This window comes from Notolepis coatsorum, assembly GCF_963971535.1.
Source record: "Notolepis coatsorum genome assembly, chromosome: 1".
In the NCBI taxonomy this organism is placed as follows: domain Eukaryota; kingdom Metazoa; phylum Chordata; class Actinopteri; order Aulopiformes; family Paralepididae; genus Notolepis; species Notolepis coatsorum.
The window spans coordinates 15,836,985-15,857,302 of record NC_140165.1 but is presented as its reverse complement, the minus strand read 5'-3'; the positions used below and the strand labels follow the sequence as shown (position 1 = coordinate 15,857,302).

General features: G+C 43.8%; 1 pseudogene across 1 annotated transcript in view; it reads right to left on the bottom strand.

The window, feature by feature from the left end:
- The window catches only part of LOC311224273 (dynein regulatory complex protein 11-like), a 140,858-nt pseudogene that overhangs the window by 12,354 nt on the left and 108,186 nt on the right, over positions 1–20,318 (bottom strand). The gene's annotated exons all lie outside the window — the stretch shown is intronic.

Genomic DNA, 20,318 nt, shown 5'->3' with positions numbered 1-20,318 from the left:
AAAAAATAGTGAAATGGGTTATGTGTGCACAGTCATGTTTTGAGCGGTTGAGTGGGGAGGGGTACTAATGAGCCATTTACACAGTGTTGTTGTTTGGATCTGGTGTAAGTAAGTAAGTAGAACACAGGTTAAGTAGCTGTAAGTTAAATATCGAGATTGTGTATATATCTGTACTTGGAAAAAGAAAAAGAAAGATGTAACAATAGGATTGTTCTATTTAAGTGCTGTTGCACGTAGGACGCTTTTAGAGGTGACACCGAGGGTTCGCTTAGGGTGGAACCAAGCTTATGTTGTAATATAACAACTGTGAATAAAGTACAAGTAAGCAAGTCTGCTTTAACCCTTCATTGTGTACAGTCGGGACACGGACAGAACGCATTGAAACACTCCCTACCTCCTTCCATGGCGCCATCTGGCGGGCACCGCCAGATGGTGCAGGCGGCCATTTTGGTCTGGTTAAATGTAATTGAGTTCATTTCCACTTGTTTGTTATCCTGGGCTTTTCCTTCCTTTGTTTAAATGTCGTCCTCCTCTCTGGTTGTTGTTGTGAGATTGCTTTGGTTGTTGTTTGTGTTATTGCTTTTGTGTTTAGTTGGTGTTAATTGTTTTGCTGTTAGACTGGCCTGGCCAGGTGTTGCCAATGTTAATTAGTGTGGGTATATATGTGTGTTTCTCTCTCTCCTCGTTGTGGCGTCATTTCCTCCTGTTACCTGTTTCCTGCCCCCGTCGTTGCTCTCCCTTGGTGGTTCTAGTAAGTGTAGTGTTTGTTTGTGCATCTTTGTTTTCTCATGTTACCAGTTCGTTTTGTATTTAGTTTAGTGTAGTATTCCGTTTTGTGCATCTTTGTTTTATCGTGTTCCCAGTTCGTTTTGTATTTAGTGCCAGCGCTGCTGTGCTGTTTGTTTTGTTTGTTCCTGTACTCTATTCATGGCTCTAGTGATTCGCTAATAAATGATCACAGTATCTGAGAAGAGCAAACTGTCGTTTACGTTTCCTCCATTCACCAGTCATTCTGCAGGCTCGGAGGTGCTCTCCGGTCTTTCCGCATATTGGGTTCTACTTTCCCCTCTGGTCATAACAGGTTCCTGCAAAGGCCTCTCCCTCCTCCATCCTTTCCCTTTCTTTTTTCTGATTCAGGTTCACCTGTGTGTTTAAATTGCATTAAAACAGACATCATTTGGACTGTTGGTTGCCAACTATTAAATATGATAGGACTTAGCAACATAGTTTGCATTCATTGTAACTAGCACTAGCAGGCAAACAGATATTGCTAAATGATTTTTATTGAAGTTAAAGAATAGCAAAGTTACAGTAACTTGTTGATTGATCAGAATACTGGGAGAAAGCTTAGTTAGCAAATATAATATTAATAATAATAATGACTTTTATTTATAACAAAGGTTATTCTATAACCCTAGTTATATGATTACTGGCAAAGCGTCTTGCTTCGCCTATTGGACTATGCTCGTGCCTATGGCGCACGTTCTTTCATGCACCTTACATCTACCTAGCCAGTAGCCACGCCCACTACCGGTAGTATATAACCCGGTGAAGTGAGTGAGAGTCTGAATTTCACACGAAAAAAGACAGGGGTCCTCAGGGCCGAAAAAGGGTGGAATGCGCTCTGATACCTGCGGGGGGAACCCGGCCTGCCAAGGTGTAACAACCAATGCGACATGGGGTTGTTTTGACAGTGTCTTACCTTTGTTAGGGCCACCATGACAAACAAATGGTTGACTGGTAGCCCTGAGGTTCCGTGTGCGCTTAACATATATCGCAAGCACACGACTAGGACACAACAGGTGAAGGCTCTTTTCCACCTCACCTGCGTGAGTGGGAGGGTGAAAAGCCTTTAGCACCTGTAAATGTCCTAACCCAACCCCCTCCAATGTACAGTAAATGACCAAGTATGGTTTTGTCAATATTCCAATGTACAGTGTCCCCCACCCACCCCCCCCTCCTACCCAACCCCCCCCCCTCTTCACCCCACCCACCCAACCACCTCCAATGTACAGTCCCCCCCCCCCACCCACCCAACCCCACCCCACCTACCCAACCTCCTCCAATGTACAGTTTCTACGACAAATGTACTCTCTTTTCTGGACTCTTTTTGTATCACAAACAGTACTGTATTTACAAATCTGGTATGTCATAAATGTATAGATGTAGCAGTACTGTCTATCTGTATGTCGTGTATGTCATGTTATGATGAACTGAAAATGGGGGACCCTGATGTAAACAAGACGAAAGTCTTTCTCTGGTCTGCATCCCCTTAACAATTGTATACTGAGCTGTACTGTACTGTACCCATTCTGCAATCTGTTAATAAAGTTTTCAATCAATCAATCAATCACAATATCCCTGGAGTGATAAGAGCTCTGGATATTCTTTGGCACAAAGGCTGGATTGGGCTATTATCCCCCTGTATCAGTGGCGTCATTTCAGTAAAAGCCAAGGTATGGTGGATTTTTTTGGTCAAATCAGTTGTGCAATAGTCACTTTTGGTGAGTTGTTTCTATACAATTCACTTATATGACATAGGTATGACACAGGACTACACAAGCATTTTTTGTATAGAAATGTGTCAACAGACTAAAGCAGGGAACCACAATATTTTGCATACAAATTATGCAGAATGTAATATCATAACTGTCTATTATTTTTCTTGCAATTGAGCCAATTTTCCTTAGGTACGGTTTTGAGGTGTGTGTTCAACAGAACGCAGTAACAAAAACACGTTCACAAAAAGTATGGGTTACTGAATGCTGAACTGCACTGTTATAATCACTAAGCCATTGTAAGACCTTACCTGTGTCCCTGTATCACTTGTCTCTGCTGCCCTTTGATTAAACAACTTCTGTATGTCCATTTTCCTTTTTTTTGGGCATATTTCAGTTAGTCACAGTAAAAGTCACCTACAGTAGTAAAAGTGAGATAATTGACAATATCAGAACATGCTAGGGCTGTACCGAATAGTTCGAAGCTTCGTTCATAATGTTGACATTCGAATTCTAAATCAACATACAAAATTGTAATTATAAAAAATTTAAATAAAAAATTTAATTTTAAAATTTTAATTTGCCAAGGTATGGCGGGTGCCATACCTTGCCATACCAAAACGATGCCCCTGCCCTGTATAGACAGGCACTCTGTCTCTGAATCTGCGCAGATTGCGAGATGCCCATAGCCAGAGCTCGACTGCCGCCTGGTGGAGACGGGGGGAGCGCACCCCTACCTGTCTGCTTCACATAAGCCGCTGCCGTCATGCTGTCTGTCCTGACCAGGACCTGCTTGTTCCTCACGAGAGTGATAAAGCTCCCTGGGGACCAAATGCACCGCCTTCAGTTCCAATACATTGATGTGTCGGTGTTACGACCCTGGCTCAAAGGGAAGCAACATTAGTGCACACAGACATCTGGTCTGTGTTTTAAACCAAAAGACTATTCTAATTATGATAACTAGCTCAAACTAAAGATCAAGAATGGTGGAAAGTGAAGAGACTCTGTTTCCACAATCTCCTCTAGCAACAGTCACCCTGCATGTGATTGAGGAAGTGGCTTTAAGCCCGCCAGGCAGGTATCCAATCAGCAGCAATCAGCTAATTAGCAGCCATCACCTGCATGCACAGTGACACAGGAGTAATCAAGCTCATGGTACATAACATGTCCCCCACCAAAATGGTTGCCCAGGAGGCAACCACTACACATCAAACCAGTAAACAAAAAATATTGTGACCCATTAATTGTCAGGGCCACTACCACAACAGCGATAACGGGCCGGCCCCTGTCGAACACGACCATCAACCTTGTCGAATGCTCCCCACTGTGGAACATTCGCCAATGCTGTTTAAAACAAAAAACAACACTGTCCCGACTCTCGGGCAAGCGAGACCTCACAAAAGGTTCCTCCACTGCGGTATATGGCTGGAGTGGGGCAGGCTCATCCTCCACTGAGGCGTAAGGCTTAGGACCCCATCGACAAACCAAGACCTTATCACATATGAGCTCCATTTCAACAAGCCCCTCCACCGATACCGACCTGTCAAAAAGAGACTGCAAACCAAAATCAATATGAGAGCTAAGCTCACTGCGCTCAACAGGACAGAACACAGAAAAACAAAAATCATAGATCTCTGATAACACCACAGCGCCCATATCCATCCCACCTGGCACTGGCAGTTCAGGATACTGCAAACCGTGAACATCCAGAGTAGGATGCACCGCCTCAGGTACAGCCCCACCGTCCCTGGAACATGGCAATACATCAGTCACAAAAGCGTCTGGAATACCATCCAAAATGGCGTCACACAAAATAACATTGTCCTGATCAAAATGGTTGCCACTCATCAGACCAGGTCACGAAGGCGGCTCCTGCTGTACAGGACACAGGTAACTAGGTTGACTAGCACACCTAGTGCGTGGCAGAGAGTCAGTGTGGACATGTGAATCAATGTCAGAATCATCAACTGACATAATGGGACCATCCCTGCCCACAAGTGAAACATCATGAACAATAGAGCCACTGTGGGAAGGCTGGCAGCCTAAGCCAGGCCTTGCAGCCTCTTCAACTAGAACGGTGTCACATGAATCAACAGCATCTCTCATAGCATCCTTCCTACACTCATCCTTCAATTAGTTCTGGGCCTCAGCCACCGTACAGGCTGGGAAGACCTTGAGACACTGCGCTGCCAGATCATCTCCTGCCACATGCATATCCGGCACGCATGTCACCTTTGGTTCCACCACCGGGCCTGACACGAAGGCACAATCAAGAAAATCATTATGCAGAGGTACATCCACAGTGTGCTTTCCAAAATTCTCAACAGGTTCACTTTTCAATTCAACAAAGAATGTGTCACTAAGTGTAATGTCACAAGTTGAAGTATCAACAACATCACTTTTGTCCTTTGATATTGCCTGTGTGACAGCACACACAGGGAACACTCCTGAATGTTTCTGTGCCAGCTCATCAGGGACCTCAGAAACCACAGGGATGTGAATTACAACTGGAGTAGCCAGCACTTTGTCACCAGCCAAATCATTCCCTAGAATGAAGGACACACCTCTTATGGGGATGTGAGAACATACCCCCACAACAACATTGCCTGATACTAAGGGAGAGTTGAGTGTGACCTCATGCAAAGGTGCATCCACAAATCCACCTCCAAAGCCACGAACAACGACACCGGAATGCAATGAAGACTTTTCTGAAAACGACAGAATCCCCTCCAGAATGAGGGACTGAAAAGCTCCGGTATCTCTCCAAATTGTTATAGCCTGCTTGGACTCTAGTGCATCAGTCAGGGAAACAAATCCATCCATCATAAATCTTGAGGAGCCCTCGAGCTCTTTGTCCACACGTTTGATACTTTCCCCATCACCCTCTAACGTTGGCATAGGTGTTCTGCATACGGTTTCTACCAGAGCCACAGTTTTGAAATTTTTCTGTTCAAGCACCGGGCACCCAGCAACGATATGACCAGGCTCCTTACAGTAGAAACATATAATCCCCTCTGGGAATGCACTAGCATAACCACCCTGCCTAGAAGGTGAAGTAAACTGACCAGCAGACACAGGTTTTGGGAAACGGCCCTCCTGAAAAGGACGCCTACCCCTGGACTCAACACGGTATTCCTCCACAAAGACGGACTTGTGTGTCAACACAAACTCATCAGCAAAGACAGCGGCGTCGCCTATCTTCAATACCCTACGCTTGTTTAGATGAGTGGAAACAGTATCAGGAACACATCTTTTAAATTCCTCTAGGAGAATCAACTGTCTAAGCTGCTCTCTTGACTCTGCTTTCTGAGAGGTGCACCACCTGTCAAACAGGTTCTCCTTCTCTTTTCCAAATTCTACATACGACTGTCCCTCTGACCTGCGATAGCCTCTAAAACGCTGACGATAGGCCTCGGGGACCAACTCATAAGCCCTCAATATGGAAGCCTTAACAAGCTCATAGTCAGCACTTTGTTCAAGGGACAGAGCAGTATACGCTTCCTGTGCCTTACCAACAAGAACACACTGCAGCAGCAGCGTCCAGGCCGTATCAGGCCACTTCAACGTGGTTGCCACCCGTTCAAAAAGGGGAAAATACCTATCCACATCCTTCTCAAAAAAAGAGACACCATCCTAATATTTTTGCCGACATCAAAACCGGAACGCAACTCCGAAGGCAGAGAACCCGCCTGCAAGGCAGCATGCTTAAATGCAAGCTCCTTCATCGCACAATCGTGCTCTCTCTCCTCTCTCCTCTCCTCTTGTTGTAGCTGTTTTTCCTTAAGCTCACGCTCACGCTCTCTCTCATCTCTCCTCTCCTCACGCTCTCTCTCATCTCTCCTCTCCTCACGCTCTTGCTGTAGCTGTCTTTCCTTAAACTCTAACTCTCTAAGCCTCCACTCACCCTCCGCCACACCAGATAGTAGCGGAGACACGTCAGACAAAAGAGGCTCCTCCACGCTCGCCGCAAGCACCTGCTCCCTAACGAGTAAAGCCCTCAAAGCACCCAAGGCAGTTGGTTTCAAATGCTTCTCACTGGCAGTAAGCTCCACCTTGTAGTGCACAGCAAGCTCCAGAAGCTGTTCTTTGGAAAACCTTTCCAACACCTCATCAGAAGGGTGATCAACAAAATCCTTTATGGAAGCCATCCTTACTGCACCAGCGCCACAACCTGCTCACTTTAGAGTTACCAAAAGCTGCCAAAAACACCCTAGCATACACACAATTTACCTGAAGAACCACTAAAGAACCACTGAAGAACCACTGAAGAACCACTGAAGAACCACTAAAGAACCACGAAAGAACCACTGAAGAATCACAAAGAACCACTGAAGATCCACTAAAGAGCCACTAAAGAACCACTGAAGAACCACTGAAGCACCCCTTGTTAGTGTTAACATGCTAATGCTAACACTAATAACTATAAGGAGAGCAGTCAGCTCATGGTACATAACAGTCGGGTAGACAGAGCAGGCCCACAATGGAAACAAGCTCTAGCCTAGGGCTTTATTGTGTCTTTATCCTTTTGATCAATATTCTTTGTATTGTATTCAGGGACGTGCACAGGACTTTAGAGGGGCAGGTGCTCAAAGGCTGAAAAGGGCACTGGGCCTGTGCTATTTTTGGGGGGCCTTTTTGGGTGGGAGGGGCTTTTTTATGCTTTTGGGGGGGGTTTGGTGATCAAATATTGAATATTGAACTATAATAATCAGTGCAGGAGCTCACTTATCCTTGAAAGACACTTTTACCACTGACTTAAAAGGCCCACACATCTCCATAAATGTTCAGGGCGGAGGGAATAAGTGCTTACCCTACAGACCCCAAGTCTGTTAGGACAGCAGACTCGGTTGGCACTGCTCAAAACTTACCTCTTTAAAATAGCTTTTAAATGAATTATTATCTTTATTTCATTGTCTTATTTTTCTTTATTTCTATACATTTTACTTAAATATTTTATTATAATGTGTATCATTGTTTTATGTAGTTTCTTTTTCCATTTTATTTGTTCTTTTTTTAATGTCAACATATTATTTAAATGATTCAAATGGTACTCAAACATGTTCCGTTGTGATGTCACCAGTGTTGGGCAAGTTACTTTTAAAAAGTAACTAGTTACAGTTACTAGTTACTTCTTCCAAAAAGTAACTAAATTACTTACTCAGTTACAAATTATAAAAGTAACTAGTTACTTCAGAAAGTAACTATTGTGTTACTTTCAAGTAAAAATTTTACATAAACAACATACACAAATCTAAACTATTTTAATGTTGCTGTGGGACAAAGTGAGACTAGCCTCCAATCAAATGTCATGTATGTAGATATTATAATTACTATGTTTATATAGTGGATCATACAAATACAAACACAATAGATGTTTTGGAACTTTTGATATGTATTGCCCCTCAACAGGCCACAACTGGGCAACATTAAATTATGCTTGTTAAGCACTATACCAAAAATAAATAACAAATATATACTGATTGATTGAACATTTTAATGAACAGATTGCAGAATGGGTACAGTACAGTACAGCTCAATACACACAATTGTTAAGGGGATGCAGACCAGAGAGACTTTCGTCTTGTTTACATCAGGGTCCCCCATTTTCAATTCATGACATTTATGACATACACAACATACAGATATAAGAATCTAATCTAATCATCTAAACTAATCTAATCATGACATTTAAGACATGCATGACATACATATATATATCTGAGCACCTGAAGACTGTGCTATTAAACCAGGAAGTACAGCACTGTTGATAAGGCTGTAGCCTCCACTACTGTAGTGCCCTGCGCTGCAACACAACTAACACAAGAGTGAACAAAAAATGCTCATGGACTGTCTGTCGTTGACTGCTCGCTTGTGTTGTTCGTTGGATTAGTTTTGGATTATTTGGGCTCGCCAAACAAACTATCAAAACGTACACGGAACCGCGGTCTGTCGTTGACTGAGTCGATTGTGTTGTCGCTGTGTGTCAGCCTATGGATTATTTCGAACACCCGCCCACCTCTACCTCTGATTGGCTTACCATGACATTTTACTCAACCTCAGCCAATCGCGCACTGCCCACTAACCAAGGAAAAAAGTATTGCTTCTCAGCGCAGAGATCTGTCTGATCTGAAAAAAACAGCTTCAATCATAGTAACGCACCGCATTTTTTGGCAGTAACGGTAACAGCGTTATTAAGATTGGAAGAGTAATCCGTTTACTCGTTACTGAAAAATATTCCCATCACCTGGATGTCACAGTATGATGTCATAATAGAACATTCTAGAACATTTGTGATGTCATAATAGAACATTGTAGAACATTTGTGATGTCACAGTATGATGTCATAATCAAACATTCTAGAACATTCGTGATGGCACCGTATGATGTCATAATAGTATTATTCAACAATTCTTAGATCTCAGAAGACAAGTGAAGATCTCACTTGTTGTTCCTGGCTATTTGTCTGTAAGCTTGAATATATTCTGTAGATACAATTTAAAATCCCCACATGGAAAAGGAAACAATGTCCTGTACAATCCTTAATGAGCTGCGTCTGGAGGGAAGGCTCTGTGATGTGGTTATTAAAGTCAACAGCACTGAGTTGAATGCCCACAAGGCCCTCCTGTGTGACTGCAGCGACTATTTCAGGTAAGCTTGGTTCAGGTTAGCTTGTTCAGCTTAGCTTGTTTCAGGTTAGCTTGGTTCAGGTTAGCTTGGTTCAGCTTAGCTTGGTTTAGGTTAGCTTGGTTCAGGTTAGCTTGGTTCAGGTTAGCTTGGTTAAGCTTAGCTTGGTTCAGTTTAGCTTGGTTCAGGTTAGCTTGCTTCAGCTTAGCTTGGTTTAGGTTAGCTTGGTTCAGGTTAGCTTGGTTAGTAAACAGATACCATACTGTACTTTTTACTGTACACAGATAATATACAGTACTTCTACTGTAAACATATACTATACTGTACTTATACTGTAAACAGATAATATACTGTATATATACTGTAAAAAGATAATATATGTACTTCTACTGTAAAAAATATACTATACTGTACGTATACTGTAAAAATATAATATACTGTACTTCTACTGTAAACAGATACTATACTGTAAACATATACTATACTGCACTTCTACTGTAAACAGATACTATACTGTACTTCTAATGTAAACATATACAATACTGTACTTATACTGTAAACATATATTATACTGTACTTCTACTGTAAACATATAATATACTGTACTTATACTGTAAACATATACTATACTGCACTTCTACTGTAAAATATACTATACTGCACTTCTACTGTAAACAGATAATATACTGTACTTATACTGTAAAAATATACTATACTGCACTTCTACTGTAAACATATAATATACTGTACTTCTACTGTAAACATATACAATACTGTACTTATACTGTAAACATATATTATACTGTACTTATACTGTAAACATATACTATACTTCTACTGTGCTAAGACCCTATACTTCTACAGTGAAAATATATTACTACACAGGACAGAATGTTGCTTACTGTTTACTCATCAGATATCTCTATACTCTGCGTCCCACAGAGCCCTCTTCACTCGCTGGAGCGACTCAGAGAAAGCAGTCCACACTATCCCTGGGGTGTCCCCGGGTATGATGCAGCTCATCATAGAGTACTCCTACACACGCTTTGTGCTGGTGACAGCAGAGAACGTGGCAGAGCTTCTGGTGGCTGCAGACCAGCTTCGCGTCACTGGCATAGTAGGAGCATGCTCTGACTTCCTAGAGGGCCAGCTGTCTCTGGAAAACTGTGTCGGCATCTGGAGGTTCACGGACATCTACTGCTGCCCTGACCTGAGGCGCAAGGCCCATCTCTGCATCGTGTGCCACTTTGAGGAGATGTTGCACGTCTCACAGGAGTTTGTGGAGCTGTCCCTGCAGCAACTGGTGGACATCATCGAGAGGGATGAACTGAACGTGAAGAGCGAGGAGATGGTGTTCGAGGCCGTCCTCCGTTGGATCGACCACTCCCGTGAGGAGCGTAAAACACACATCCCTTTGCTGCTGCCCAAGGTAACTAATTGTATTACGGATACGCAAACATGGTTGCTATTGCCTGAGCCACATTTATTTTATTTATTCTTTTATTATTTTACTTTTCCTTGTTTGTCTGTCTCTTGCCAAGGTCATTATGATTCATGTTACTGTTATTATTGTTGTCGTCGCTGTTGTCATTGTTATTATTATTATTATTATTATTATTATTATTATTATTATTATTATTATTATTATTATTATTATTATTATTATTATTATTATTATTATTATTATTATTATTATTATTATTATTATTATTGTTGTACTGTTATGTTCTGTTTTATGTATGAAAATTAAATAAAAACATTTATAAAAAAAAAGAAAAAAAAAACGAATTGTATTACTGTGCATTGCATTAAAACAACACTAGGTTCCCTAGTACAGTGGTTGTCAAACATTTGGGTCCAAACTGTTCCCTAGCAACAGAAACCGTCTACAACCGATGTCTAAGTTGTACCCGCTGTCTGCTTGTCTCTTCCCAGGTTCGCATGGGCTTGATGAGGCCTGACTACTTGCTGAACAATGTCCAGAACAACCCTGTGGTGAGGGACAGCCACGACTGCAGGCCCCTCATCCTCAGCGTCCTGAACCCCTCTGGCTCCGACAGGCTCCCAAACCCCCTGACCCGCCCACGCCGGCCCCAGGAGGTCCTATTGGCCATCGGAGGCTGCGGTGGCGGCAGCACGACCATGAAGGCTTACGATATCCGAGCCGGTGGATGGATGGACGTGAGCGTTGAGGCGGAGAGTCCCCGGTGGTGCGACGGCACCGCTTATCTCCACGGTCTGGTCTACTGCGTCGGTGGCGAGGACCGCAGAAAGACTCTCAGCAGTGTGCGCAGGTTCAACCCTGTCACTCGCAGCTGGCTGCAGGTGGCTCCCATGCACTCACGCCGCAGTAGACTCAGCGTGGTGGTGTTGGACGGCTGTATCTACGCCATGGGAGGGTATGACGGACACGTGGAGCTGAACACCGCCGAGCGCTACGAGCCTGAAACCAACCAGTGGACAGTGATCTCACCCATGCTGAAGCACAGGAGCCGCGCCGGGGCAGCAGCCCTCCAGGGCAAGGTGGGTGGAACTGAGGGACACAGGGTGCTAGATGAACACAAGGAACGTTAGATCAGAGATCAGAAATGTCTTTAAATTAGAATATTATTTCTTATTACAGGTTTACATCTGTGGTGGCTTCACAGCTGAGTGCTACAGCCCAGACACCGACCAGTGGACTCTGATCGCCCCCATGAGCAGCAGGCGTTACGGAGTGGGAGTCGCAGCATACAGAGGACATGTCTATGCAGTAGGTGCACACGGAGACAAATGCTTTATACTTGATATTTGTATAGATGTCTGCCTGCCTGAGCCACACACACACACTAAAACATTCCTCTCATGTGTCCTGTCCTCAGGTGGGAGGGTCAGACGGTAGAAACACCCTGAGTAGCGCGGAGGCCTACAGCCCCTTGACTGACTCCTGGAGCGCCCTGCCCGACATGCTCACCCCCCGCAGATACTTTGGCATCGCGGTGCTGGACGACCTGCTCTTCGTGGTCGGAGGCTACAATGATGACTTCATCACCATCTCCAACGTGGATCGCTACGACCAGAGCAGCGACAAGTGGACTGTAGCCGAGGACATGAAGATCCAGCGCAGAGGCCTAAGCTGCTGCATAATGCATGGCCTGCCATTTAACATGAGCCAGTACGCTGCTCCCCGTGGAGGAGGAGGAGGAGGAGGAGGAGGAGGAGGAGGAGGAAGATGAGCAGGAGGAGGAGCAGGAGGAGGAGGAGGAGGAGGAGGATGAGCAGGAGGAGGAGCAGGAGGAGGAGGAGCAGGAGGAGGATCAGGAGGAGGAGGAGGAGGAGGAGGAGGAAGAGGAGGAGGAAGAGGATGAGGAGAATGAGGAAGAGGAGGAGGAGGAGGAGGATGAGGAGGATTAGGAATATGAGGATTAGGAGGATGAGGAGGAGGATGAGGAGGAGGACGAGGAGGAGGAGGAGGAAGAGCAGGATTATGAAGAGGAGGATTATGAGCAGGAGGAGGAGGAGGAAGAGGAGGATTAGGAGCAGGAGGATGAGGAGCAGGAGGAGGAGGAAGAGGAGGATTAGGAGCAGGAGGAGGAGGATGAGGAAGAGGAGGATTAGGAGGAGGAGGAAGAGGGAGAGGAGGAAGAGTAGGAGGAGGAAGATGAGGATGAGAAGGAGGAGGAAGAGGAGGAGGAGGCAGCAGGGGATCCATCTAAGAACCTTAAACATTTATTAGACCAAAATAAATCCTAAGAAATTAATAAATTACTATCAGCCATAATAATATAATAGAAATAGTATATGCAAATAAATTCCTAGGAGTGATTTTAGACAATAAACTCGGCTGGAAACCCCATATAGAATATGTGAGGGCTAAGATGGCAAAGAGCATCTGAATTATTAGTAAGGTGAGACATGTACTCAATCCCAACTCATTGCACACTCTGTACTGTGCAGTGATCTTGCCTTACCTGCATTACTGCACAGAGGTACGGGGTAACACATACAAAACAACCATAAATACATTGACTATCCTACAAAAAAGAGCAATACGAGTAATAAACAATGCAGGATATCGGGACCACACACACACACACTGTTTCTACAGTCACACATTTTGAGGTTCATTGATATGGTAAACTTTAAAACTCTGCAAGTTATGTACAAAGCAAGAAATAATCAATTACCGGTAAATGTAAGAAGCACATTTCTGGATAAAGAGGGGGGATACAACCTCAGAGGACCATTGAACTTCAAAAAACCTGTGATGAAAACCAACGTGAAAATAATCTCCTCTTACGGAGCCACCCTGTGGAATGGGCTACAGGATGAGCAACAATATTGTGAAAACATAAATCAATTAAAATCTAGACTAAAAAAATCTATTACAGAAGGGAAGAAGAGCTTTAATGGCATATTTAAAACAATTAATAATAATAATAAATACGTATGATACTGTATTGTGCGCTATATCATATCACATTATATAATCATATTATAATTCATTTGTATATTATATTGAACTATATTTGCAGTATGTACTATTATATTATGGTACTATATTGTATTGTATATATCATGTACTTTATATCTCTCAAATTATATATGTGCTGTATACACTATTATGTACTATATACTATTATATATACTATTATATACTGCAGGTATACTATACTGTAATGTGTACTGTAATGTGTACTATATGTGTGCACTGAAATGTGTACTATATGTATCTACTATGTATGTATGTAAAAAAAAAAGATTTTTTTTTAAGCGTAAGTCTTCAGGGGTAGGGCCCGACAAGCCTAGTGCTTCTCCCTAGCCCTTTTCGGACAATTGGACAATGCTGCAATAGCAGCTGGTAAAAGTGTGGTGATTTATGGAATGACCGTTGTTATGTGTCGAAAGCCCGAAATAAAAAATTACTGAACTGAACTATCAGCCAAAGGTGGTGCATTAGTTTGTGTAATGTAATGTAATATCTGTTTGTAGTTTGTGTAATGTAATGTAATATCTGTTTTTAGTTTGTGTAATGTAATGTAATATCTGTTTGTAGTTTGTGTAATGTAATGTAATATCTGTTTTTAGTTTGCACATAATATGGGAACTTTTATCCATATGGTTGAGCCTGTTAGGAATTGCACCCCCAACCCAAGCAGATTGCAGATCACTATCTCTATATGGAGGTAAAAAAGAAAATATGGTAAAAATAATTGGCATAAAAAGGGCACTTTTTTATGAGGCACAAAAGGGCAGGTGCTTGTGCACCCATTGGGCTCTATGTGTGCACGTGCCTGCTAGCTGTGCCCTTGAGCAAGGCACCTCAGCTTTAACCGCTCCAGTGTTAGCTGCTCAGGTGCCAGTAGTAGAGTGCCTGACCATAATGTCTTTATAATAATAATAATAATAATAATAATAATACATTTTATTTATAAGGCGCCTTTCAAGACACTCAAGGTCGCCGTACAACAATTAAAAGGCTGAAGGCTCTTGACCCCATGGGGACAGACGGGCTGGGGGGACGGTCAGGTTGATGGAGGAGGCAGACCTGAGGGACTGGGTGGGAATGTTGATGTGGAGGAGGTCGGACAGGTATGGAGGGGCGAGGTTGTGGATGGCCTTGAATGTATGGAGGAGGATCTTGTAGTCTATGCTGTGTTTAATGGGAAGCCAGTGTAGTTGGCGTAGGACGCAGGGACGTGCACAGGACTTTAGAGGGGCAGGTGCTCAAAGGCTGAAAAGGGCACTGGGCCTGTGCTATTTTTGGGGGGGGCTTTTTGGGTGGGAGGGGCCTTTTTATGCTTTTGGGGGGGGTTTGGTGATCAAATATTGAATATTGAACTATGTGATACTAAGCACAACTAAGCACAACAACAGCCTGCTCCTGAACATTGGTAAAACCAAGGAGCTGATCGTGGATTATAGGAGAGGACAGCAGGAGACACACACACCACTGATGATAAACGGGGCTACCGTGGACAGGGTGAGCAGCTTCAAGTACCTGGGGGTCCACATCTCAGAGGACCTGACATGGACAACACACATAGACTCAGTCGTAAAAAAGGCAAAGCAGCGCCTCTACCACCTGAGACAGTTAAGGAAGTTCAGAGTATCTGGGAAGATACTCCAGTCCTTCTACTCCGGAGCTGTAGAGAGCATCTTGACTGGAAACATCACTGCCTGGTATGGAAACAGCACGGCACAGGACAAGAAGGCCCTACAGAGAGTGGTGCGCTCAGCCGAGCGTACCACGGGTATTGCACTACCACCCCTGCAGGCAGGGACGTGCACAGGACTTTAGAGGGGCAGGTGCTCAAAGGCTGAAAAGGGCACTACACTTGTGTGTATATATAAACCGAGCGCACGTAGCGCGCATGGGCGATTTTCAAGGGCCCTTTCTGGGCGGGGAGCCCCCTTTTTATGCTTTTTGGGGGTTTTTGGTGATCAAATATTGAATATTGAACTATAATAATCAGTGCAGGAGCTCACTTATCCTTGAAAGACACTTTTATCACTGACTTAAAAGGCCCACACATCTCCATAAATGTTCAGGGGGGAGGGAATAAGTGCTTACCCTACAGACCCCAAGAAGTGCTGTATATTCTGTATTGTTTAATATAAATGCATTTTTTATTCCAATCCCGATTTGTATTTGAGATTCCCAAATCCCATCGGACTTGACTTCTTCGTGTCCCTCAATGAGTGTAATACCAGCATTCAACAGCGGTTTCTATCATCATCATCATCATCCAGTGGCGGCCGGTGGGTGCTTCGCCACTAGGGGCGCTATACCAAACATTTTGCAAACATGTACAGTACCACGCAACAGACTCATGGCAAGACGTGAGCGATTCGACTCACGCTCACGGCAATGAATCGGCTCTTATGAACGAGTCGCTCAGCTGTTACTACAACAACACACAACCAGTCAAATAAAGTATAGTCTAGACTCTAATTCACAATCTGAAACACAATATATAAATAGAAAAGTTAGAAACAAAACTCGCCCCGTCTCCAAACACAGGCAGATCTCTCCCTCTCTCCTTCTCTCTCTCACACACAGCGCGACGTGGAATCGATTCGTTACACAATCAGACCTATTATATACCAAGAATAACTTCAGTATGAGTACAGGGCTGTACACATATTTTGCATATTGTTAAACGAGCCAAGGCTAGCTATTAAACTATCGATATGAATCGAAAATCTGGGACCCTGATGTAAACAAGACAAACGTCTTTCTCTGGTCTGCATCCCCTTAACAATTGTGTGTATTGAGCCGTACTGTATTGTACCCATTCTGCAATCTGTTAATAAAGTTTTCATTCATTCATTCATTCAAACATAGACGATATTGAACAAGCCATAATCCACGTATTTTCAATCCGAGAGAGCTGCAGTAGTTAAATCAATGAGCCATCGACACAGTCAGTGTGGTAACGTTATTATTGCATCCAAGATTGATACACGGCTGGCTAGGCAGTTGGTAGTCATAGTCTTGTGTTATAAAATAAATAAACAATCAGCAATGTCTCGCTTCATGAATGGCCAGCAGTAGCCTAACAGTACTGCTCCTAAAAAAACCGATTTACAAACGTTAACGTTAACCACAGAGAGAGAGAGAGAGAGAGAGAGAGAGAGAGAGAGAGAGAGAGAGAGAGAGAGAGAGCGAGAGAGCGAGAGAGCGAGAGAGAGAGAGACTCACTGTTTAGTTGACACGTCCAGGGCGCGTGAATATTAAAGGCAACCAACTTGTGTTCAGCTTTTCGTTCAGCGTTTCTCTGATTGGCCACACGGCCAATCAATCAATCCACTAGCACGCGGCCTTGCGGCAAGAGAGACAAGAGAGACAAGAGAGACGCTGCAGTCGCGGCAGAGAGCCGCGCATGCGCATGAGGCTCCCCCAGGTGCTCTTGAGAGGAGGAGGTCCTTGTGTTTGAGACAGCCATATTAGACACATAGCCATAATTTAAGATATAGTTTATGCATTCGCAAAATATGAGAGCGCTTGTCATTGAAGGGCTTCCTACAACGGAGGAACGGCCGCTGCTGCTGCTGGAGCTGAACCGAGTCAAGCCGCGGGCGGCACACGGAAGCCGGGGAAAAAACAACCGCGTCGCCCCGTTGGCTCTTCAGCAAGGAGCCTCCACAGCTCCAGTTAACCTAATTTATACCGTAATGAATCATTAAAAAATATACCGTTAACTGGAATATGTTGTTTCTTTACACATATGTTGGATTATGTAATTGGGTTTTCATGACAAAACAATAAAAATCGCTACTTTACATCAGGGTGAACGCTGAACCGAGTCAAGCCGCGGGCGGCGCACGGAAGCCGGTGAATGAACAACCGCGTCGCCCCGCTGGCTCTTCAGCAAGGAGCCTCCACAGCTCCAGTTAACCTAATTTATACCGTAATGAATCATTAAAAAATATACCGTTAACTGGAATATGTTGTTTCTTTACACATATGTTGGATTATGTAATTGGGTTGTCATGACAAAACAATAAAAATCGCTACTTTACATCAGGGTGAACGTTGTTACACTGCCACCACCCACTTCAATGACAGAGCTCTCATATTTGCGAATGCATAAACTATATCTTAAATTATGGCTATGTGTCTAATATGGCTGTCGCGAAGTCATTGATAAGCGACAGCCATATTAGACACATAGCCATAATTTAAGACATAGTTTATGCATTCGCAAAATATGAGAGCTCTGTCATTGAAGGGCTTCGTTCTACAACGGAGGAACGGCCGCTGCTGCTGGAGCTGGACCGAGTAGAGCCGGCGGCGGTGCACGGAAGCCGGCGACAAACCACCGCATCGCCCCGCTGACGTTAAAAACGCGAAATAACGTTACTGATGTACAGTGACACCCAGAGTTTCTAGTTACAGTAGTGACGCGTGACTCGAGATAGTCCTAACACTGTAACAGTGTTTATTATTAAGAGTCAGATAGTCCTAACAGTGTTTATAGTCCTAACACAGTGTTTATTAGTAAAAGTCAGATAGTCCTAACACTAGTGTTTATTATTAAGAGTCAGATAGTCGTAACAGTGTTTATTATTGCGAGTCCTAACAGTGTTTATTATTTCATAACTGTATGGGCTTTGTTTATACATGTACAGTGACGAGTGAATCTACCGTTGGTTGTTAAAAACGCGAAACATAATAATCAGTCAGCAGCGCTCCACTGCTACCGCAGCCCAACACAACAGTGTTTATTATTTCATAACTGTATGGGCTTTGTTTATACATGTACAGTGACGAGTGAATCTACCGTTGGTTGTTAAAAACGCGAAACATAATAATCAGTCAGCAGCGCTCCACTGCTACCGCAGCCCAACACAAGTGCGTTGGAACAGCAGCCCAACACTACACAAGTTGGTTGCCCGCGCTGCCGCGCTGCCGCGCTTGCTCTTTGGATTTCATTTGGGACGTGGGACGGCTGCGCTTGCCTGCGCGTGGGGGCGCGTCCAGGGGCTTGCCTTGATAAAGTGTATAATCCACTGTCCACTGTGTCCAGACTGCATCCGCCATATAGCTTGTTAGCCAAGTGTTAGCTTGTTAGCAGAAGCACCACACAACACAAGTACTTCATTCCTTTGTCCATTTCCGCTCGAACAGACTGCAAACTACCTGGCGTTCTATCGCCATGCTCTAAGACAAACTCTAACCTTAACCAACTTTGAAAGAGTGCCTAAGCTTAACAGTCTAAAGAACTTGCAGTCAAGGCACGCTCTAAGACAAACAGCTGCCTGCATCACCAACCTAGGAATAAGCTAGAATTGGAATAAGCTAGAATTGGAACATTAGAAATTGGATTCGGCCAATCAGAGATCGTCTCTGTGAAATTCTGCTACGGAAAAAAATACTGGCGTCGGCCAATCAGAGAGCGTCTCCGCGAAATGCGGCTACAGAAATTCTTGACGCTACTGGCTAGACCGCTTCAAATCGCGCCCGGATTCCAACATAATAGTCATATTTCAACGCACAACGCGTTATGCACTGATTGGCTGTGACGGATACAGCGATCAAACTGTGACGCGCACTCAGAGCGCTATCACGTCTAGCCCGGGCCGAGAAATACGAAAAAATAAAAAAAATAAAAAAAACGTGATGTCACTTCCTGCTCAGGAAAACGAGTGTTTTTTTATTTGAGATAATAACGTTATATTGTGCATTGGAAATACAAACATACTTAAAATGAGTTAATATTATTCATTTTAAACATGTTTATATTATTTATAGGGCTATAAAACAAAAAACTAAAAAGTTTTATTTTCTTCTTCTGTGATTTAACAGCAGGTGGGTCGGCGCCCTTGCGCCCCTAGTGGCAGAGCCGCCACTGTCATCATCACCACCCACGCTATGCATAAAATATATAGGTCCGCGGAGAGGCACGCTGAGGAGGCCGTGCAAACTGCAATGGAATATGGGGCATTTCTCTCTTTACCTAATATTTTGATTATATCCTGACATTTTTCAGTTGGAAGGGCAGTCTATATGCGTAACGGTAAGGCACCCCTTTGCCTCTATGTGTGCACGTGCCTGATTGTATTGTATTGTATTGTATTGTATTGTATTGTATTGCACAATCCTTGTTTTATTGCTTCAATAAAGACATCAATCAATCAAAATACTGCGATGGTCCGACATATCCCCCCCCCCCCCCACCCCATGAGGGAGGCACCGGAGGAGACGTGAGACGTGACGCTGCCCGTGGGCACACGTCTGGCGAGGGTCCCCGGCTTCCTCCAGATAGAGGGACTCTCAGGCACCTCCACCTGCCTCTCACAGGGTCGATTCTCACCCAAAAGTGGAGAGAATAAAAATGTTTGTAGACTGTAGTGCAAAACAATCAAACATCAATTTAGGGCAGTTGGGCAAACAGTAGTGTTACTGATTCTAATGATTTACTTTGTTATTGGTGCAACAGTCCAAAATGTGCTAACTGGCCAAGTTCCGCGTGACACCGTTTGGTGTTGATATGTTGCGTTCAAGAGTGTTTAGTAAATGTTACGGTGACCCCTAGTGACCCCTCTCGACTACGGCTGCAGGTTCCTCCCCAGATTAAGACAGATGGCGCCTTAATTAGAAAATAACTGAGGATGTAGCCAGAAAAAAATACCAGACCTTTTTTCATTGTTTAATAAAACTAAAAACCGCCGAAAGGCACAAAGATGCTTAAAATGATGATTAAAATCAGA